The sequence below is a fragment of the Accipiter gentilis genome, chromosome 18, assembly GCF_929443795.1.
Source record: "Accipiter gentilis chromosome 18, bAccGen1.1, whole genome shotgun sequence".
Taxonomy (NCBI): Eukaryota; Metazoa; Chordata; class Aves; order Accipitriformes; family Accipitridae; genus Astur; species Astur gentilis.
In genome coordinates, this window is record NC_064897.1 from 25,176,572 (window position 1) to 25,200,238 (window position 23,667).

The 23,667-nt window shown below is 45.8% G+C and overlaps 1 protein-coding gene across 2 annotated transcripts in view; it reads right to left on the reverse strand.

The window, feature by feature from the left end:
• Positions 1-23,667, reverse strand: part of SYN3 (synapsin III) — a 264,723-nt gene that overhangs the window by 240,373 nt on the left and 683 nt on the right. The gene's annotated exons all lie outside the window — the stretch shown is intronic.

Sequence of the window (23,667 nt, forward strand, 5' to 3'; positions counted from 1 at the left end):
CATAAAAACTACTGCAGGTCCCAAACAGTTTTATAGACTTCAAGCACTCTGCAGTCCAAATTACTCCTCACCCACTCTAAACAAGATGGCTAACCAAGGGACAACTCGTGACACAGGAGGTAGCACTTGTCCTCGGACTCACTAGGCTTTTTAAAGGACTAGGAAACCCTCAGCTTTTAGAAATAGAGTATTTCAAGGTGCATTATCAAACCGTGACTGGAAACAGATTTGCTGCTGGGCTGCAGCTGCCAACATGCCAGCCAAGGGGAGCATGAAGTTGTGGGTATTCTCCAAAGAAGGGATGGCTTTTTAACTTTGCTGTTATCTCCCATGGACTTTCACTGACTCATAAGAATTATAAATGAAAAAAAGAGCTATGATGGTAGCACTATTAACTGGTGCTTTCTCTGTGGTCTGGTTATGACACAGATGGAGTATCTCTCAGAATTAATAAAAGACAATAAACACAACGGACCTCAGTGCGAAGTGATGGAACAAGGTTTCATAAACTATTTTTCTTGTATTTCAATTTTTTTAAATTTTCTTTCTTCTCCTGAAAAATGAAGAGAGCTCACAGGTCAAACAGGACTATGCATTGAAGTAAAATGTTTAGATGTACCAGGTCTTTGCATTCCCAAACAATAACCTGTACCTCAGATGATGAAACCACTTTGTTTTTCCCTGATACCCTTTTGTTTCACCTTCCATGTACCAAAGCTTATCATACAACGGTTGCTGGCAAAGCAATGAAGGAGACGGAACAAATGCACCCTTAGCACAACCACATTAATTCCAATCCAAGTTTGTCAGGGCTGCATTTGGCCTTCTATATATACAGTAATTCCAGCAAGCTTTTTGTTGTAGCCATTATCAGATAAGCTCTGTTATTATTCTTAAGAAGCAGGGCAAGCAGTGGAGAGAAACAAAGATGTTTTGGGACAACCCGTTTGGATATACTAAGGCAATAGGGAGCTGGCAAACTAGTTTGCTGGCTAGGGAAAGTTGGTGGGTCCTGGGAAAGGCAGGATTGTGGTAGTCACCTTGGTAAGAAGCAGTGATTAGAAAAAGCCACTCAGCCATCCCTGTGGCTGTGGAGGTTGAGCAGTGGGAGAAGCCACAGCATCTGCAGAACGGGTTTGTTCCTGCCTCCTGGGAGAGCAGGAGAAAGGCAGAGAACTCATCCCATGTCACATCACTGTTAGGTGGGCTGGGGCTCTCAAACTTGGCTGGGGGTCCCTCCTCATGCTGGAAATCTGAAGCAAACTTGTGTTGTCAACAGAATCCCACTGCTGTAAAACTAGAAAGAGAGCAGTATCATCAGTCCTGCAAGTAGATGGCTACAGCAGATTTAATTCTGGGTACCCCCAGATGAACCATGACAGGTGGAAGAGTTTCTCTGTGCCCAGTACTGCAGAATGGGTAATGCAAAATTGCTTTGAATGTATATATTTAGATAATTCAGCCCTGGCCAGAAAAAATGGGCCCTCCAGGAAAACAAGGATTAAAGGTAAAGAGGAATTTTTAAATCCTCCTGGATTACAAGGGAGCCCAGGTGAAATTTTACCCCATGAGAAATCTGCATTTGTGGTGAAACTGGGAAAAAACAGTTTACCTTTTTTCTACATGTGCCGGACAGTGATATTTGGGCTTTGAACCTCCTCAATGCAGCCTTTAGGCTCCGTAGTCAGAAAAAAACCCACCCCAAAACAAATCCAAACACTGTACCCTCAGAGATGAAAACGCAGCACCCAAACAAACACATCTTTTCCATCAGAAATTGTCTGCCTCAGCTCCCCATGAACAAGCCAGGATGATGCCACCCTTTCACCTCACAGGATTTGGTGGGTACCAAGTGGTGCTGGCTGAAGTCTAAGGCGCTTTGGTCAGAAGATGCCCCTTGTCGTGTCACCACAGCCAGTTTTTTTTGTGAGGATTGAATAGCTGCTCAGGAATGATCCATCTAGGCTCACTTAGACAAAGATCATGGGCAAAGTATCCCTTGGCATCTCCTCGGGTCATTTCCAAAGGGTGAGCTGATCTAAACCCTGGGGGATCCTGAGAGGTGCCTTGTGATGGGTTTTTTCAATGTCACCCAAGAGCCCTGCGGAGAGGGGGAGGCTGGGAATTGTCTGGAGGCAAGATGTGGCTCAGTCACTTTTTGGGGGGCTCTGGTTGTCAAAAGCCAAAACCCAGCTCCATCACGCTGTTGTCCATCCAAGATAAAGTGGACCTTATTGAAAATTTTACCGGGGGAAAATAAAAATGCTGTAAAACCCTGCAGTTATTTCCCTCTCTTTTTTCACAAACTTTTTTTCTGCCATCCAGAGCACTTCACACAACAGTCTTGTTAGTTCCCATTGCATTTGCCTTATAGCTATGGGTATTTTACATATAAGCCTTCTTAAGCAGAAGAAACCATATTGTTCTATAATTGTGTAACCCTGCACAATCCTGGAAACAATAAAGTTCTCACACTATTTGTTTACTTGTGGCGTTTTCATATCATCCAAGGACAATAAAGGCCAGCTTCTTTCCATAAAGCTTGAGCCTGAAAAAGGGTTAAGTGTTTTCTTGTAGGTGTTTGCCTCCCAGCACAGGGCTGAGATGGTTTTGCTTATGTCTCTGTGTTCTCTGTCACTCTTCCCTTATCAGTAGTTTACCCTTTTGTGGCACTGATATTTTGTATAGTTAGCTACCGGTGCAGTTACTCTGGCCCTTGCTCTCCATACAAAGAAGCAAGCAGCCCCTTTACTGTTTATACTGTGCCTCCAAAGACAGTTTTCATTCTGTAGACATATTTATTTAAGGAGTATAAAAATAATTGAAATTCCCTCACCTGTAACTATGAACATAACTTTTTCTTTTCTTTTCAGTGTCCTCTGCACTAGAAGAACTCTCTCAGATTAATCAGGTTCTTGTCAAGAAACCTGCCCAAATCAATGAACGATCAGACTAATACGACAGCTACGCTTTGGTGTGCTTTGAGTGAGACCGACCCCTGTATGGGAGCCCGTAAGGAGCACTGCGGTGAATGCCGTTGTGCGGGATCGCAGTGCAGTCAGAGGAGGATGGAGATGCCGGGTGATCCCAGTGTGAGAGCCGAGACCAGTGATCGGGTCCAAACCGCAAACAGGAGTAAGTCAGACTATGGGGTGGGAGCCTATGGCTCTACCCTTGGCTTCTTGACAGATGGGTCTCACCTCAGCACTGACTGGGATTGTGTGTCTGGACCGTAGTCACTCTCTTTTAGTATTAAACTGTGGTCAAAAGCAGGACTGTTTCAGTAACTGTGGGTGTCAACAGGAATATAAAGCTTTACAGGGATATAGCTTTAAATGCAGATTGCAAAAAAAAAAGAAGCTGCGCATGTTTCTTCAGGATGGGTAAAGTTCCAGAATTGCCTCCCCTACTTTTTTCCTGCAAAACAGTTGAACTAGTTGAGCTGATTCTGTCTGGAGTGCATTAAGCCAGAGGCAGATACCCACCATGGAAAACAGCAGCTTAAACAATCTGTTGACATTGCAAGCATGAGAAGACACGCAGATAAGAATGTCAAGAAACCTTAACTATAGCTGCTACTTCCTGCACAGCCTATAATTAGATACCAGGGTAGTACCTTATACATACTTAAGATACAAGCCAGAATAGTTTTTGCTTATTTTTCCGTCTCTGCATTCCCATCTGTGCTCTTTGTGTTCTTGCTTGCCAGCTTTCTGATAAAGCAATATATCTGTGGCTGATACTTGCTAGGAACCATTGTGAAAAATGTTTGCTACAAAACAAAATGCTATTAATTTTTTTCTCTGAATAAGTGCTGAGAACAGTAAGGTTTAATTTCCTGCCTCTCCACTTTCCTGACTCCTCTTGTTAACCTCAATTTATTTTTTTCACCTCAGCCTGTAAGAGAGCTTTACAAACCACGGTGTCATTTCAATGCTTATTTTTCATTCTGATGCCTGGTTTGTGAAAACATCAAGTTAGATATTCTACATTTTTTTAAAAAAGACCCTGTCTTAGATGCCTAAGCACACTCTGAGAAGCTTGACTTTAGGCAGCCATTTTTTGGATACCATAGCCCTAGCAAAGCACTCCTCAGAATCCTATGTCTGAGTGATGATCGTGGCATTTTTTTTGGAAGTCAAGAAACACAGCCAGTATTTCAGGACACGTTTTCAGTCCCGCTCGTTAAACCCTCAGTAGGAAAGACCCCATAGGTGTGTGTTGGCGACGGTGGCTCCTGTGCACACCCCACGTTGCCCTTGGCACTGCATTTCCAGATGAGGGCAAAGGGAGAATCGGGCTGAAACACACTTGTACCTGCCTATCCCCAGCTGGGATGCTGGCCAGAAAGCGCCTTGGGGAGTCGATACAAGTGACATAGTACCAAGTCAGTGAGAGTAAAATGGCACCAGGACTCACAGACCACCGCTCAGGAGAGCTGTGGTGAGCTGTGGTGGCCAGGTAGGCTTGGGCACCTTTCAGTCTTTGCTCTGTGTCCATGCCAGCTTGGCCCAGTCCACTCCTAGCAGCTATTTAATGCAATCTGAGGCCATAGGGTCATGGCACCCTTCCCAAATGAAAACTTTTGCCCAGCTCCAGCGCTAAATTGGGTTTTGTTACCACAACCAAGACCACCTGAACTGCAGAGCAAGCATGTGCCTCCTGCTACGCCTGGTGACAGGGCACTAAGCCACCCTCCTTGATTTTGCTTGTGTCTAGCAAAGTACTGGGTCTACACTATCAAACAAACCAGGGATGGTTTTAATCTGTCATTCAAGACTGCTAAAAGATGAATTCATTAGCTCCAGGTACACTTAACAGGTAACAGTTAAGCGGCAAAGCCTTGAGCTATCTTTTCATCTCACTGTTAGCCTGCCTAGTAAAGATTGTGTTGTTTCTCTAGATGACTTAAGTGTCTAGAGACACGAACCCAAAACCTACTGTTAACTACCAAAATTTCCCTACCAGCCACATCATACATCTAATGAATTACTGAATGTGACCTTATAGGTAACTTTAATTTCTTTAACTACTGGACAAAGCTAAGCTAAGTGCGGAATTTAATGCAGGTGCTCATGAAGTATCACAAAATACAAAAATGTAAGAGTGCATACTCATTTGAAAGAAAAAAAGAACTTCTTTTAGTGTCTAGTACAGGTTTTGGCTGAATGGGGAATGATGGTATTAGAAAGGCCTGAAACATTGGCCTGTTATTTCCTGCTGTGTCATTTTAATGAACTTTTTGTAGGTGTTAATAAAAGTTTCTTATTCTCGCCACATAAAATCTTTAATGTATTCTCAATTGTGCTTTCTCTAGCTGCTTCTTTATTATATCAGTTTCTCTTTTCCAGGATTAGTTTGGGTTAAGGATACGAAATATTGTTAATTACTACCTTTTAGTGCTGAGACTGTAGTCAGCCCCGTCTTGGGAACATTTCCAAGGGAAGGCCAACATCTCGCGTGCATTAATGCTGAGGAGAGGTTATAGGCATGTTATTAAGTAACTGCATTGTCCTCTTTGGTCATCACTGAGGGCTGTCCCTAAGGCATGTCCCTGCACCAGGCATGGGATGACCCTAGTTCCCCCCCTGCCCCTGCAGCACTCCTACAAGGATGCTCTAGCTGGTGATGTGCAGGACTTTTACCTCCTTAAGAGCTCTACTGTAAATTCCATACAGGACAAGAGAGTTTTGTCCTCTTGCCATATAACATTGGCATTGAGAGTTCCTACTTGCATCCCCTCCTGCCTGTCTTCCATTGCCAACCACAAGATCCTTCCTCCTTCATCTGATTTTCCTTTCCTCTCCCCGCTTTCCCACTCTCTGCAGATAGACTTCTCCCTCTGCTGCCATAAGAACAAGCAGCAGTTTCGCCATGCTGAACAGCCCACACTGGAGGTGACCATCCTGCATTTGAGAGGGGAAGAAACCAACCCCAAACACTTGGGGTTTTTATGGGCACTTCATTATCTTCTACAGTGGGAGAGAAGATCAGTGCTAGTAACCTTCCTCCACACCACTACCACCTCTGGGAAAACTCAGTATCAAGTACAGCTTCCAGGGACATATGCATGTCCTTAGCTGTATGGTGATGGGAAGATTTCCCCATAAGGGTCTGTGCTAGGAGGAAAAGTATCCTCTGCAAGTTCCTGCCACAGATGTGCATACGCATTAGCTTGTCATCCCTGCCTAGGCTTCTTCTAATCATGCTGCAGCCATCTTTTACATCCATAAGGGGGTAGGTTAGGAGGTAGTAGGAAATTGCAAGTGTGTCAAGTACCCTGCAGAAAGTGAAGCAGGAGATGGATAGGGAAACATCTCAAAAATCAAGATTTGCCCTAAGAATGACTTCTCAGCTGATCTCTTCTATTCATTGCAAGCAGGTCCCATTACTTTGCTCTCTATTCTGCCTGTGTCCCTTCCCAGAAAGGTGACTTATGATTACTTGCACGCTCTCTTTCTGTCTCCCATAAAATATTGATCCAAAATGAGTAGAAGTGCACCCATGGAAAGAAAAGGCAAAGGTAGATGTTACTGTGCCTTCTGAGATGTCCATAATACAATATAGATGAGAATCCTCGCCTCATATGTGCCAAAGCTGGAAAAGGAAAAAAATGAAAGATCCAAAAGGAGAATTCTGCAATGCCCAGCTATCCTGCTAAGGGCTAAGCTGGCCTGGATGTCTTGTACCTCTTCCACCTCCCTTATTTACCACGGCTGGGTTGGCTGTTACCTCTGCCAAGGGTGCACCACGTGGACAAGCATCCCATCAGATGCAAGCTCCCCAGCGTCCCCATACTCAAGGTGCAGGAGCCAACTCAGCTGAGGTACCAAGCTGGCTGGCTGAAGAGGTGCGAGCGTTGCAACTGCTGAGGTGGGACAGACATGTGATGAGGTGCCATGGACTCCCCTAATTAGTTAATGGTGGAGCTTGAGCATGCGTACCAGGCCTGCCTGGTGGCTGCCTTCATTCAGGGTTTGCTGCAATATCACCATCCTCCTCTCCACTGCTGGGGAAGGCAGTGCTCTGCCCATACATCCTCGCTGCTGACAAGATCCTTTGTGTCCTGGTGGGAATCACTATGGTCTCCTTAGTGGCAGTCTCTGTCCCTTTAGGGCCTGGATGCAGTGAGCCTTTGGCTGGCTTCTCCTCCTCCTCGGGGCTGCAGGAACCAGCAGTGACGACGCTGCAGAGCGAGCACAGGACAGGGCTGATCCTGAGATGGGCTGTCGGTGGTGACCAGGCTGAGGGGAAAGACGCCCAGCAACCTCAATACAACAGACATCAGGCTCTTTCTTCTGAAAGGCTTTGGTCTTTTAACAACTCACTTTGGATAGTGTAGGCTTGGTAAAGACCAACTAACCAACTGATCAAGTGGTACTACTTGTTGGCTGAAGGCTATCAGATGAGACAAAATGATACAGTCCTATGGTAATGTGAGCACTTCTTTTTCAGCCTCTGAGGCACAAAGCCATTTCACCTCTGTGTCAGGTCTCTCAGAGAGCTGGTACAGGGGAAACATGCTAAAAGGCATCTGAAAAAGTCACTGCACCTAATAAAGACTGTGGTGCTGTTTTGGGGTAATAGCAGAGAGAACAGAAGGAACTAGTTTAATATTCAGTTCACAGCCTGGTAAAAAGCCAGTGAACATGTAGAAGATCTGACTGAGCATTCTGGCCCTTTATGTGACCTGGTGTCAGGTACAAAGCTCAGAGTGAAGATGGGTATTTCCCCACCAGCCATAACAGTACAAAAAACCCCAGCAGCAGCATTATTAAAAATTGATGGATGAGTGCATACACTGGGCCATAACCTTTCATCTAACATTAAAACTCAAAAAATATCCAAAGCAAGCAAAGTCTGTGCTGAGGGACAACGCTGCTGCTTCCCATTTCTAAGGCAATGAAAGCAGTTTTAAGGTTACTTCACCGCTAACATTTGATGGAAGAAATCTGCAGCCAGGTCCCAGCACAAGAGCTCTGCATGACCCATAAAGGCACAGAATGGCAGAGGTGTTGAGTTTGGAAGGCACCTCTGGAGACGGTCTTCTTCAGCCCTCCTGCTCAGACTAGGAGGTCACCTAGAGCAGAAAAGTTTCTCAGGGCCATTCTTGGTTGGGTTTTGAGTATCTCAAAGGGTAGAGACTCTACAACTTCTCTGGGCAACCTGTTTCAGTGGTCAACGACCCTCACAATGAAAAAGTAGAGTAGAGTAGAGTAGCATAGCTCAGTTGGAAGGGACGTACAATGATCATCCAGTCCTGCCTGACCACTTCAGGGCTGACCAAAAGTTAAAGCATGTTATTAAGGGCATTGTCCACGTGCCTCTTAAACACTGACAGGCATGGGGCATCAACCACCTTTCTAGGAAGCCTATTTCAATGTTTGACTACCCTCTCAGTGAAGAAATGTTTCCTAATGTCACTGTTCCTGCAGCCATGGTCCTCCAAATCGGAGGTCCGGGCAGCCCAAGGTCCATCAGTATTACTAAAGATGGAAGTGAAAAAAAGCATTGAATGCCTCTGCTTTTTCTTCATCCTTATTTGTCAGGTAGATCCCTTCTCTTCCTAGTCGTCCTTAATCCTCAAAAAGAGTCCCCTGGGTAAGTGAATTAGCCTGGTGGTATCTCAGTTCTCCCACCACGAAACAGTGCTGGGAATGTTTCCCTTCTTCTGAGTGTGGCTGCAAGGGAAGAGGCATGCTGTGAAGCACAAGGACACTGGAGCAACGGCAGGGTATGAGCCACGCGTCTAGGACGATAGCTGCTGATGTGTCTGCTGTGACAAAGCATTTGTGGTGCTGCCCATAGGAGCCGCTGGGTACAACCAGAATAAGTTCTGATGACACCTCCTGGCATGCTGTATCTGTGATACGGCTTTTGTTGGAGCACCATCGCCAGCCTCTGGGCATGATTATTTTGATGAAGTACATTCATACATCACCTCCCTGCTGGAGTTTAATTGACATAAGGGAACAGAACAGAACATGGAAGAAATCTGTGCTGCAGAGTGACCCAAAGATATATGGGGGCTACTTACAAGCTCAGGTGAATAATGGGAGAATAATGGCACCTATTTTGCAAGGCATTTGACTTATGGGCCTATAACTCTTAAATCTTGGCAAACATGCTCCAGAATGAGTTGGAAATATGAGAGATTTACTGCACACTAAGCATTCTTCCCCTAATGAAAGCAGGGGAGCTTCCCACACCTCCTTTCCCCCCCTCCTGCCATTCATCACCAAGTGGAGAAAAGTCAGAAGCTCCAAAGCCCACAGGTAGAAATATGATCCTGACACCAGGTTTCACACCTCAATCTACCCCTTATTTCAGCAAAGGCTGCTTTACACTAGCAGCCTATCCATCAGTCCAATTCACATGATGGAGGAGGCAAAGAGGAGGGAAGAGATGGGATGTCAAGAAAGGTCTGTTTCAGAAGAGGTGTCAAGGAGGAGCAATTTTCACAAAGAAGTGGTTTGTAACTGTGGAGCAGGGCCACTCCTGGCTGGGGGCTGGGGTGACACACGTTCCTGTTATTCGTGCTACACAAAACCACAGGACATGCAGTCCAGCTCCTTTTGCTGCTGCTGCTGCTACCACTGGCTCCTCAGAGTGGCTTCAAGCACTGTCCTGTGTTCCAGGGATGGTACCCAACCAAGCTGGCGGGTCTAGAGAGGAGAAAGATCTGGGAGACAGATAAGGAAGATGGTCTGGAAAATATCTGTGAAGGCATTTAGAGATGGAAACACTATAGATACCTCTTAGGAAGTGAGAACCAGTAAAAGGAAGATGTGAGGCCATAGGGAGAGGAATAGAGTGAAAAGGTGAGTGAGTGCAGGCAGAGTGAAGATTTGTTTGCTCTGAATTCACAAAGTATTTTGCCTGTCCGGAGCCAAAGGACTATAAAGTTTCAACCTGGACTTGTTTTTAATGCTTATTATTGTTTGCCTTGGAATAAGAGGCCTTTATAGCTTGACAGAAGAAATAAAGCAGTCTACCAGAAAACAAGTGAGGCGTGAACTGCAATAAGAACAAGGGGAGATCTGTTTACCAGGCAGGATGAAAACATAAGTAATTAGCTTACCAACAGATAGAGAATGCTCTATCAAAAGGCAACATGATGCACAGAAGACCTTTACTGGTGGACACATAAGAAACTATTTCAAGGAGATCAAATTTAATCTCAGCTAACAAGAATTTAATGATGCTCTGTCATTAGTAATTTAAATAGCTCTTACAGAAGACCTCACCTGCATTATCCAAACTTTTCCAGTCCATTTTATTATTCATCAAGTATTCATGTGGCCCTTTGCAGTGAACCCCAGACTGACTGGGGATGCTACTGATTAATGAGCATCCCATTCAGGCTTACTGAGGATGAGAGGTGGCCTTAGGCAGAGTCACAAATGCAATTCTGTGATCTTAAAAAGGACTTTTTTTTAGCTGAAAAAGAAGTGTGGATGAAGGTCAAAACACAGGTCAGGATATAGAAGTTAGAGCCTGTCACTTCTGATCCACCGACATCCTGTGTGACTCTCAGTAAAGCATGATCTCTGCATGTATTCATTTCAAAAGCTGAAATAATGGTAATAGTTCCTTACTTCAAAAGGCTGCTATCATGACTAATTGCAAAAAATGTTTATAGAACACTACCAAATTCTGAGGCAGAATACATCAGAGAAATGCAAAGTATCGTTTATAATTGCAGAGAAAAACAACTATGCTAAAACCGTCAAGGTTGCAAACTCAAGCATTTGAAAGCTGAGAAATGCCAAAATTAAGGTCGTCAGTGAAATCTTAGTTTGGCTTCTCTGTTTGCATGTGTTACAAGGTACATTGCAGTTATGACATGTCATTTCAGGACAGTATATGGCAGCTGCAGAGCAAATGCTCTCCGTCTATCAACAAATACATCGAAGGCAACATACACATACAAAGGCGAGAGACTCCCCGTGGGGATGTGAGTGGAGTTGGCCAAAAGCCTAAATAGCCGTGTACCCAAAAGTTTTCTATTGACAAAGAATTAAGTATTTAAAGGTTTGCGATATAACGTGATGCTGGAAGTATCCATCCCGGTGTATATGTTACACCAATGGAAAGCAATCAACATACAGTAACGTTATTGGCAGTGATTGGTAGCACTTTGGCATTCAATGTTTTGCTGGTATTGCTTTTCTTTCTGTTTAATCACTTTTTTGGTCAGGCCTGTGGCATCCCACACTGCTGCTTTTTCAACGTCTATATCTCTTCTTTTGTTCCTCTCCTTTCATCCCTTCTCATTGTCCTTACTCCTTTTCTCTTTGCTTTTTCCTCACACACACTCCCAGTTCTTCCACAAAACCCAGTCTTTCTCCTCTCTTTTCCTCACTTGCATTTAATCTTACTGTGTTATCATACTGTCAACTCTGCTAGAGCTCCATTTATGCCCTTCCACTTCCCCAGCCCAACGCCTTCAGATAAAAACCAATTTCTCTGGCAAGAACTGTGGCAACAGATTAGCATCACTTTGATTACAAAGTGCACTGTGGAAATTGAGAAGAGATCCAAAATAAAAGAGAAAACCCATCAGATAGCAGAGGCCAGGAGGATTTGCAAATACCAGAGAGGTCAGCGAAGCATCTCCCTGCAACCAGTCGTGCAGCCTGAATGCTCGGGTGGCAGCCTGTGCAAACTGGAAGGAGGCTGGCCAAACCTCTGCCTCTTCTTCCTCCTCAGTAGGATTTCTGTATGGAATCACCCAGGAGAGAGTTAGGCTCTTAGAGAAGAAATACAGTTCAAAGTCGAGTGCATAGTGAGCAAACTTGGTAAGAAATATTGCAGGGGAAATGAAATTTCAGAGAGAGAAATGGGTTAATGATAAGCCTCTCACACCTGGGCAAATTTTTCATGTCAATTAAGCTTGGGATAGGTCTATTAGGTTTCATTGGTGTTACAACAACATACACGACATCAGAATTGTCCTATGCTATTTTAAATATTATCCACCCTTCCCCGCCCCACTCTCCCTACAGCATGAAAGTGGCTGTCTAAAGGACAGGAGTCACATTTGCACGACCCAAATAGCAGAATTCAAAGTGTACTAATGATCCAAGCTGTTGCATTTGGCATTTTGAAAGGGCAATGCTAGGATCTGAGATTATGGGCACAAAGACAGATTTAAGCAAATCAGAGTCTCAGAAATATTCCCATATAGCCCACTAACTTGAATTACAATGTTTCTAGAGGTGACATTTAGCTAACTATAGCATTTGGAGCAAAAGGACATGGCTTCCTAAGACAACTTTTTCTTCGGCTTCCCGAAATGATGTGCATTCCCAGGACAGAGGCATAGAACCCACTGCAATAAATGAAGTGTAAACCTCAGTTAAAAAAATCAGCTTGTTTCACATAGGATTAAACATTCCTCTTTTTGTCTCATTGAAGAGTATTGGCTTTTTGCAGGCCGAGAAATCAGACCGGGTCTGAGATAAAACATTGATTACTTTGGGCTACCCACAGAATTATCCAGGAACGACAACTGCAATTTAGATTCACAGCCCGTCTTACCTCAACTTACTCAAGGCATGCAAGTCACTAGAGAGCATCACAAAGCATATTTACACTTCCAGGCTTCTATGCCCTTCAGCCAAACCCATTGCAGAGCTCTTCTTCTCTTTTATTCCAAGCATGAGTAAAATTTCTGTCAATTGTACCAGATAACCCGGCTGTGCTATAATATAGTTTTCTTTGGGCTGGCTGTATGGACAGGAATTAGTTCATCTGGCTCGTTAAGAATCCCAACTGACTCAGATCCCCCTGAGCATTACCACAATAACCTGGCTAAAACATGTTGCAATCACTGCTTAAAGTACCTGCGGCTTTATGGTGTCTGCAGATAATCCGATCACCCTAGATGTAGATGATATAAAGATCTTGGGACACCCTGACCTGAAGAGGTGTGCTGTCCCCGTGCCACAATGTGTGTAAGAGAGACTGATAGGCAGAGGGGCTGAGCCTGATCCCCTTTTCTTTTTCAGAGGGAGGAAACTGAGACAAGGCCCAGCAAAGATTTCCCTGGAACTTGCCCAGTTCATACACAGGGGCCTCGCATCCTGACACATGTCAATGCAGCCTGAACCCCGTTCCTCCCTAAGTGCTCCCTTATTCCCACAAAAAAGGCTCCAGGCTCGTTGTTATCAGAGGACTTGGCTGACAAAACTTGCTCTTCTCTCTTTTCTTCCACCACAAGCAGCAGCAGTGCAAACTTCCCCAAGTATCTCATCCCAAAACCATCCTTGTCCCGGCGCAGAACTCTCCAAAGGTGACTGCCATCCTCTAGTGGGTACAACTCTCAGAAAGGGCTTACCATCAGAAGAACTTTTATCCTCTGGCCTGAGTATAAGGGAAGCAGATGAAGTATTATGTCCTATGTACTGTGGGGCATAAGTGTACAAGTTCTGAAGTTCATTTGGCCATCTCCATGCTCCAGACTGGGCTTTCCAAGTTACCAGTCACTTGAGAGAAAGCAGGGTCACACTCCCAGGGGAACAGCTGTTCAGTCCTAGGGTGCTTTGCTAAGAATGTCTCTTGCTTAACCTTATCGCCAACCATAATGTCAGTCTGACATATTACTTACCCTCCTTCAAGTGTTTCCGATGCGTCCTCAGAGATTTCTCTCTACCTGATACAGACTTTCACCTTGTTTGGATTGTTAAACCTGTTGTAACTGCTATGAGGTACTCAGGAAGGTGACTGATATTTTCCAGGAGTCTCTAGTGGCAGCACAGTGGCTATAATTAACCATAATATGTTTTTCCTCCTTCTCCCCCTCACTCTCACTCCCAGAGTACAAGAAACAATGCACATCATAAGTGGGTGGCCCTCCGGATGAAACTGTTGTCTTTGCTGAAAGCAAAAATGAAAAACAACCCCAAACGCAGCAGGAAACAGGCAGATAAATTTTCAGATAAAAACAAAAAAATCATTATACTCATGATTTCCCCAACAGAATTATTTTCTGCTCCCCAAGGAACAGCTGTTTTCAGACTAGATTAGCATCACTCTACTGCTGACCCTTCAGAGTAAAGTTTCAGGGCAGCAGCTTCTCAAGTTCTACATGATTTACCATCTGTATTTGCGTTGTTGTTGCCAATCATCTTGAGTGCAAAATAACAGTGAGCAAACCACTGATTCCTGCTCAACGTTAGACATGAGAGGGATCTTCCACCCAATTCTCCAGGCATCCATGTCACACAGAGAACCATTGTTTTGGGTTCGCGTGGTGGGGTTTTTTTGGTAGCAGTGGAGGGGCTGCAGGGCCAGCTCCTGTGAGAACCTGCTAGAAGTTTCCATGGCTCCAAGTTGGACCCACTGCTGGCCCAGGCCGACCCAACCAGCGATGGCGGTAGCGCCTCTGGGAGAACAGATTTAGTAAGGGGAACCTGCAGGGAGTAGGGGGATTGAAACGTGAGAGGAACCCCTGTGTAGATCCCGAGGTCAGCGAGGAAGGAGGGGAGGAGGTGCCGGAGGAGGTTTTGAAGCCCCCGCAGCCCACAGTGAGGCAGCAGGCTGTGCCCCTCAACCCACGGAGGGGAGTGGGGGAGCAGATGCCCACCTGCAGCCTGGGGAGAGAGGAGCCCACGCCGGAGCAGGGGAGGGATGCCCCCAAAGATGGCCGCCGCTCCACGGGGAAGCCTGTGCTGGAGCAGGCTGAGACTGAAGGACTGTGGCCTGCGGAAAGGACCCACGCTGGGGCAGTTCGTGAGGAACTGCAGCCCGTGGGAAGGCCCCGTGCCAGAGAAGTTAATGGAGAACTGTCTCCTGTGGGAGCAGCAGAGGCAACGTGTGATGAACTGACCCCAACCTCCATTTCCCATCCCCCTGCACTGTTGGTGGGAGGAGGTGGAGAGAACCGGGAGTGGGGCTGAGGCGGGAAGGAGGGAGGGCTTGGGGGAAGGTGTGCTAAGGTCGGGTTTTACTTCTCATTATCCTTGTTTTGAATTGATCGGTAGTAAATTAAATTGGGGTTTTTTCCCCCAAGTTGAGTCTGTTTTTTGCCCATGACCATAAGTGGGGAGTGATCCCTCCCTGTCCTTATCTTGACCCACGAGCCTTTTTTACATTTTCTCTCCCCCTCCCACTGTGGGGTGGGGGAGGCTGAGCGAGTGGCTCCGTGGTGCTTTGCTGCCGGCTGGACTTAAACCACGACAACCATCGAAGAGAGATGCTGAGCTGAGAGCAGTGCATCTTAACTTGGGGAATTCAAGACTACGGGCTGTGTTCTCTGTTGGTGTTATGTCTCCAGGGACCATCAGTGGATGTCCAGCAGATGATAATGTCCCAAATACTCAGGAAAAGAGCTCAACTGATCCTATCTCTCCTGCTCAGCTGGCAGGAGCAGGATCTAAGCCACTGACAAGCAATATTACTGTATGAAATAAAGCCCCAGTGTAGGCTCTATTCCATGACACTACTTTGGAAGTTTGCTCCACCAGAGGAGCACCACCATCAATCACAAGAATGTATCTCTGTAACAGACAACATGTTATCAGATTGTAAAGCACTGCAACAGCATCTTAATTTTGTGTATAGCTAAGCACAGACTCTAAGGGATGTAGCAGATTATCCAAGGCTCCTGCAGTGCCAGATGTGGAAGCTGGGTGCTTTCATGCCCACATTAGGGGTTTCTGCCTTCCTTTGCAGGATTTTCCTTACAACTGGAGAATGCCGGGGCACCTCCTCTCAGCTTACTGAAGGTGACTGACCTGCGTCTCACTTCAGTGCTTCATGACAATCCTCTGAGTGTGAGGTACTTAACTGTGACTTTGTCCCCATTATCTGTCCAACTCCATTATCCTGGACTGTGCTGATACAGCTCACCTCTCAGTGGGCTCCATCTGGATTAGGTTTAGGTCCTCAGCCCCAGACAGCGAAGACCTTCACCTACAGTGGTTCTTTCCCTGTTGAGCATCCTTCCCAATCTTTTGCCAGTAGTGTCTTGAGACCTTTTTCAGCTTCTTTTCATCCCCTGCTCTTCTCCTAGGTTTTTGCTTCTTGGCCCAGTTTTGCAGGCTGCCACCACCAAGGTTGTTTATTTTGGTGCTAATTGCTATGCCTATTGCACCAGCACCACTGAAAGCTGAGCACAGTTAAGTATCTACAATGTCTATTGGTTGCATTTGATGCGTGATGCCCACTGTTTTCATGGCTGCTCTTGCCTTCTCCCAGTGTTTGGTTGCTCTGCCAGCCAGAAGTGTCCGGAATGTTTCATTGGGTAGACTTGGGAAGTCAAAATGAAGAAGGAACACTGTAGCCAGTAGCATTTCCTGGCTCTGAGTGTGAGTGGCTAGTACGGCACAAAATAATTTCTAACCAGCCTTTCCTCTGTGCTCTTTCTTAACTTCATTGGCTTCAGCAAAAAAGGTTGTGCAACCCATCAGACAGCAGCATAAGCCCTTCTGCTGGAGGGACATGGCGCCTGGCTAGGGCAAAAGAAAAACTCAGTCCCTGGGACTAGTTTGGCTGTTGTTGCTCTGTGAGATTGGAACAACTCATTAAAAAGCCTCTCCGTTTCCATTCTGCACCCCCGAAATTTGGCTTACACTTCCCTTCACGCCTATATCTTGTTTGAGATATCCATATTCTCCTGGAAAGATACCAGCTCTCCAAGGGCAAGACTGCAAAATGCAATGTGTGTAATGCAATATGGGGAGAGCACTAAAGACTCTTCTTAGGGGTGCTGGGGCTGTGAGCTTTGTTCTTTTTTTAATGCAATGCCACTAAAAGCAATGGGCCTGTGCCCATCAGGGAACAGTGCCCCAGAAACACAGGCAAGAGCAGAAAGTCATTAACTAGTACACTGAAAGTAAATAAAAGGGAGAGAAAGCTCTTTCAGCTTCCCGACTCCCTCCAAAGGGATCCTGCCCTGTTAATTCAGCATTTTCCACTGCAATAGTTAAAATTTGCTAGCTGACTTGTTAAAAACACGAGCTAGCGTTTCCACGCAGATGCTAGCGCAGTGGGCAATGACGTCCCTTACACAGAGGGTCAATAACTTTTGTACTGAGAGAGAGGAGAGGAAAGGAAGACAAGGCCAAAACTGCACCCACAGGAGAAAAATAAGTGGAACAAAGCGTCAAATGCAGAAGGGTGAGGTTGGACCCTGCCCAGCTGCCAGCAGAGGAGCAGGAAAGCAGACCCACTGTCGGGCTACGTATCATACAGAGGGAAGGAGAGACTGTGAAAAGCATGGCAAGAAACCTGGCCAAGTCCCCAAAAGCCCCACGTACCCCATGTGCCCAACATCTCCCACCTGCAGCGCCAGCCAGAAGAGGGCAATGCCAGCCCACGCACCGCTTCACTCGCCAAAGCAATCGGGGTGGCCCCGTTTGCCAGTGCGTCTCCCCACACTGTCTGAAAACTGTCACTTAAATGGGATATTTCCCGTTTGCAGACCTGTGACACTCTAGTCCTGATTGTGCTCTTATTTTCACTGATACAGCCCTAAATAGCTCCATGTACCATGGTGTGGGGAAACTGGGATCTGTAAGGCACCTGTCCGACCCATTCAATAAAGACACCTTTTTTTTTCTTATCAGTCTTATAGCCTGTGCAATTGGCTTTCCTGAATCACTCGCTACGCACAATGGTATGAGTTATTATCCACCGGCTTTCAGCTCTGAGGCAGGTAAATGATAAGCACTTTTCTGCTGCATGATTTCTCTGTATTTTTAGTGTATGCCTGGTTAAGCCTTTGGCACTGGGCTGTGCAGCTTGATATCATTAGTGCCTTCAGAAAAAATGCCAAGCAGAACTGCAGTCTAGTCTAACAGGGCCCAGGACAGAGGTGGGTGCTAACTTACCTACCTGGCAGCTACGGTGCTGGGTCATTCTTTCAGGGTATTGCCTCTCCCATCACTTGTTTCCAAAAGTAAAGCTGTCAAGTTGTTAACTGTTGCAAGAGTTTTCCTGCATTAAATGATAATAAAAAACCTGCCTGTCTATGACCATAAACTTTAGGCTATGGAAATACAGACCGGTTCATGTAGTGACAGGACCAGAGCGCAGCTGAGAGAGGTGAGGAGGGCAGGAGGGCTGGTGGGCAGGGAGAGCTCATGGAAGAGCAGGAGAGTGCTGGGCTTGCTGTGCCTCCAGAAAGGATTGGGACTGAGGTGCCAACAGGAAAGCTTGGGCAGAGCAGGGCTGGGTGGTTTCGGGAATTTCTCTACGCGTTGGATGAGTTTGCATAGCCTTGGTAGAGGCTATGCACTACTGTGAAGAGCCTGGCTCCATCTTCTTTATAACCTCCTCCTAGACACGAGGGGGCTGTGGTTAGGTCCCCCTGAAGCCTTCCCTTCTCCAGGCTGAGCAAGCCCAGCTTCCTCATCTGCTCCTCACACAGCAAGAGCTCCAGTCCCTAACCAGTTTGGAGGCCCTCCCCTGAACTCACTCCAGTCTATCCATGTTCGGGCCCCAAACTGGATGCGGTTTTTCAGTTGTGGCTTCACGAGTGCTGTGTAGGGTGGGATAATCCCTTCCCTGGACCTTGTTGGCTGTGCTGCTCTTGATACAGCCCAGGAGGCTGGTGGCCATCCCTGCTGCCAGGGTCGTGGCTCACCAGGGCCCCCAGGGTTTTTTTTTTCAGCAGATCTGCCCCCCAGGCAGGCAGTCCCAGCCTGGGTTGCTGCACCGGGCTCTTTCTTCCCAGCTGTGGCACTTGGTACTTGTTCTTGTCGAATTTCATACGGTTTCTGTTAGCCCATGCCCTCAGCATCTCTAGGTCCTGCTGGACGGCCAACCTGCTCACCCTTGTATTGACCTGCCCAGCTGCCATCACCGGCTTTGTGTCGCGATGGATGTGCACCTTGTCACCTCCTCCAAGACACTGATGAAGACGTTAAACAGGGCAGTGCCAGGAGAGACCGCTGCATTACTCCACTTGTTTCTGGCCTCCAGGTGAAGTACGATCCATTAACCGCTTCATTGCGCCAACCTCTCAGCAGAGGCTGGCACACAGGAGTAGGGATTTCCTACTCCCAGGTGTCTGGGGAAGATGTGGGACAAGCCCCTTATCGGTTTCCTTCCTCCTGTTTCCTTAGCTTTCTCCCCAGTCTCTTCTGTACACCAAAGAGAAAGCAACCAGGCTGAAGGAACTTAATAATCCATTGGTAAAGCCTGTCTTTCTCCTGTAGAACAGCCTGGAGATGGTAACATTTAGAAACCCTTCACCCATGTCAAATACAGATTTTAGTATAACTGAGACATTTCAGTTAGTTGTTTTTTTTGTTTGTTTGGTTGTTTTTTTGAGTTACTGACACATTTACAAGCCAGTCAACCTCAACCTACTCCAGATAGCTCTAAAACAGGCTAAGCTCCCTTTCCTACATCACAGAGCTCCGTGTATATGGAAGATGGATGTTCAGGGGACACTAAGTATTACAGCCTTTGGTGTAGGGCTTCAGTATTTGCTTCTCATCTTGATCCCATCTCCTGAACTCCACAGTTGGGATAGGTACAGGAATGAAGGTACCTACGAAGGCCCCACAGTACAGCCATCCTGGCAGCCAGCAGACTGCTGCTTCCTCATTTGCCCTCAATCAAAGAGAACCAGAAAATTTGGCACGGCAGCTCTGCCCCGAAGGGAGGGATCCAGTCACACATTTCTCACCTCATCTCGATACATGAACATATATAGCCCTGCACCTTTCTCTTCTAGTCAAAGTCATGCAGAGATGTGACACAGGCTGAAATATTTTCCTTTTCAATAACCAAATGCTCTAGCTCCTGTGCCTTTAGCTTTGCAACAGCTTGTAAAGCAAACAGCACCGAGTGCTGGAATCAGCAGTAAAATCCCATCTGATTATTTTTTTTTTCCCCAGGAACAGCTGGGTTAAAAATCTTTGACTAACAAGTTTTCACTGCCATACTAATCACTCTTCTTAATCAAATCAATGAACCATCCAATTTAAATCTGTTTCTCATGAAACAAACATTTCAGAAAGATTCAGGTGCAATAAATAACCACCAAACTCGAGACACCGAGCTGAAAGGGGCCCCCGGCTCATGGTTCCTGCCTTTCCAGACAGCCAGAGATGTGGAGGGAGCAGTCCCCCAGCTCAGGGTGAGGGCTGTGACTGCTCCTCGCTGCCTTGGGAGGGACAGATACGCTGCCAGCCCTCTGATGGGTTTTGCTGTAGCTGAGGAGAGTAGGTGTAGTACTGCGGCAGAAGGACTTTTACAGGCTCCAGCTGAAAATTAAACATCCTGTTGTTATTTTAAGGGACATTTAACGTTAAGGTCCTATGCCTCACGCTTAACTGGAATGAGCAGAGCTGGTGGATCGTTTCTTTTGCTCGGAATAATTCATCCTCTCTGCAGGGGGAACACAACAATATTAAGCCAGACCATGCATAGGCAGACGTTCCTGTAGCAAGGTGATTCCCAGTCAAAGAAGAAAGCTCTGATCCGTGAACTGCTTCAACGTATGGTACCAAACACCCCTGCTATGCTGGAAAGCAAAAGCATGATGATGCTGTGTTAATGGGTTCACCGCATGGGGACACAGTGACACAGATTTGTGCCTCTGCTCCTTCTCTCCCAAGTAAGCCTACGGAAACCACTGAGCATCACTGAAATAACCTCAGATTTCCCACACTCTCTGCCAGCCTGCAGCACCTCAGAGGGATGTTGTGCAAAAATCATCTCTGTGAGGGCAGTAGCACATAGAGAGCAAGGAGGAATTTGCCACGGCAGTTCTTCTCCATGTGCTTGAAGTGTCCTGTGGTTTGCAGGCTTCCAGCCTACCCATATGAAAGCACACAGCCTCACTACTTGAAGAGCCACTGCGTAACGGAAAAATACAAAGAGAAGAGAAGAAAGGCTGAAGACAGTGTCACTAAAACAAGAACTGAGCTCCAAAGAGGAATGTTACTTTAGGTTTGAGAATGGGCAGTGGCGGGTTTTTCAAAAAGATTTTAAAGGATAAATAAATAACTGCTGTCATTATGAAGTGACATTTCTGGTCTTTGAAAGCTGTCTCTGCTGTTTTGATGAAGCAGTGTGGCAGCCTTCTGAGCTGTGATGCTTATTCCCCTATTAAAGTCCTTTCGGAACTGAGCTGACTGACACATATGTTAATGGAGCATCTCATGTTTGCTTTCCTTTAGCTGAGCCTTTGAGGATTGTGGTTCCTTGCAGAAGCCTCTGAAGACGTCCATATAGGACCATGTGGGTGATTCCCAAAGAGACACAAAGAACGAAACTTCTTGAGCCGCATAGGATTTCTCAGCAAGAGATTGCTGGCAAGACTGAAATGTGAAGGATCCCCCCAGCCTTCAGCCAAAGGAGAGCACCACACTTTCCCACCTCTGCCCCCCGAGACCCAGCCACACTGAGCAGCCTGCCAAGTGCTGATAAAAACCCCCTAACTGCCTTAACACGGACAACTCCTAAAGTCCTTGCAAGTAATGCTTCATGCATGCCAGGAGGCACGTACCCTATTTAGGGAAATATGATATTAATCAAAGAATTAGTTACAGGATATTAAACGTGCTGAGGTGCTGTTATCAAATATGTAAGGCAAACAACATTCTGGGTAATTAACAGCCATCTATGATGAACCTGCGATCTGAGTAAGGGGTTTGCCTGTGAGTCTCTGGGTGTTGCTTTCTTCGTTCCTTAAAGCTTCCTAATAGTTTGTTCAGGTAACCATCATGGACAAGCCTGACTTTACAAACTTCCCCTGGATTATTACAAAACAAAACATCAGTAAGATGTAGCAGTAGTAAAGACCTCCCCATTTCTTTACCACAAACCTAAGTAAAGGTTTCCCACTTGCTGCAAACATTGCTCAAGCTGAGCAGGTAATGAGCAGCACTGAGAGAGTTTAATCAGCTGAAGAAGGGACAAGGACTTGGGTCTCTCCAGGAGCACAGCTGAGACTAACAGGGTGGTAACAGGTTGGCTTCTCCCTGAAAACAACATGAAAGAGCTATTCTCAGCATGAAATACATGGGAGTCCTCAAGTGAAAGAATAATCCAAGGGCACGATAAAGGAAAGGCAACTGTATATGGATGTCTCACACTTGCCTATGCAGTTAAGGAAAGAGGAACAATTGCTTCTAAGAACTGTTATTATGCCCTGAAGCAGAGGATGAATTGAACCCATTAGAGTTGTTCATCCTTCTCCCTGGTGGCCACTTCAAAATACTGGCTTTTGTTTAAAAAAATGCCTTCAGCACTTATAATTGCAAAATTAACCTTCAAAATCAGAACCCAATATAAATGAAGATGCTGTATCAGCAAAAGCCCAAAATGAGAGCTCTGAGAGGTTGCTGCCATTTACCACCTGAAATTGCCAGCTCTGGAGCCAAAATGAGGGGTGAATGTTAGCAAAATGCTATTTCTCTCCTGGTATACAAAGGTTATTTAGTGACCAGCTGATGCTACAGGTTTCACCACAGGCAGTATTCAGGTTTGTACAACTGCCACCCATTTTTGGCTTTGCTATGAATATGCTATGCTTTTATTCATGTTCAAATACAAAATTACCAAGACTAAAGTTGTCAGAATCTCCCAGTGCTTGGGCTATGAAATCCAAATTTTGACACGTGAATTAGATTTTGATTTTTATTTTCCCCACAGACACTGGGTACCTTACAACTACACTGACCATACAGGGCATGTGATTCAAACTACCGTCATGCAAGAGTTATTCTTCAGGTATAATTTGGGCAGGGGGAGAAAGGAGGGAAATTTTAGACTGTGCTTTTGTGTGATAGGAGAGTGAAGAAACGGTAGCCAGATTTGGCCTGTGGAAACCTGAGACAGAAACTCAAGTGGCAAACTAGGGAGATAAATAACCCTCTTTTATGGCATTTTAATGGCTAAATCTGTGGCAGAACTCTCATCAACATCCCCAGCCTGACTAACACCTGGCTCTTGAGCTGCATAACATACCCCGAGGCAGCAAACACACACATCCCACATCTGCCCGTACGATTCGGTCACTAGGTAACTCTTCTTTTAAAGCAGCTTGAAGGTGAGTGTGGTTACACAGAGACCACTGGGAATCACGCAGAGAGCCTGGAGGAGAGTTGGTACAGAAGCGGGTAATGCTCCATCGCTACTTCAGTCTTGGGACCTCAGCTTGCCACCTTTTGATGAAACATAACTTCTGACCCCAGTGTAAACACCTTGTAATCTGACCTATTGCATCTGTCCTGGAGCATTAATATTTGACATAAATCCTAAAGGAAGCTCTGTTCTTTACAACTGATTTGTTGGAGGTGGATGGATAGGAAGGGTTGTGGGTAATATGGAAATGGCATAGGCAGAGGATCCCTTCTGGGAGCCTGACTATTGAAAATCAGCTGCTATTTACACAGTTAATGCCATTCACTCCTTGCACCTGCTCAATCATTCATTTCCCAGTGCAAGCCAGCTTTGCCTTGCTGCAAAGTCAGGGAATTTAAGGGAGTTACACCTGCAGGTTTTCTCTTTCTTTCCAATGATTGCAGAGTTCAGCTTATAAAACTCCCACTTGTACATTTCCAGCCCTTCATCTTCCTTTTCTGTGAATTCTTTTTCTACCTATTTATATGTATATATACTTTTCTAAGTATTTATATTTCTGATAATGAATCCAAAGCTCTCTCTAACTCTTGTTGGACTCCCAGCCTGTTCCTGTACCAC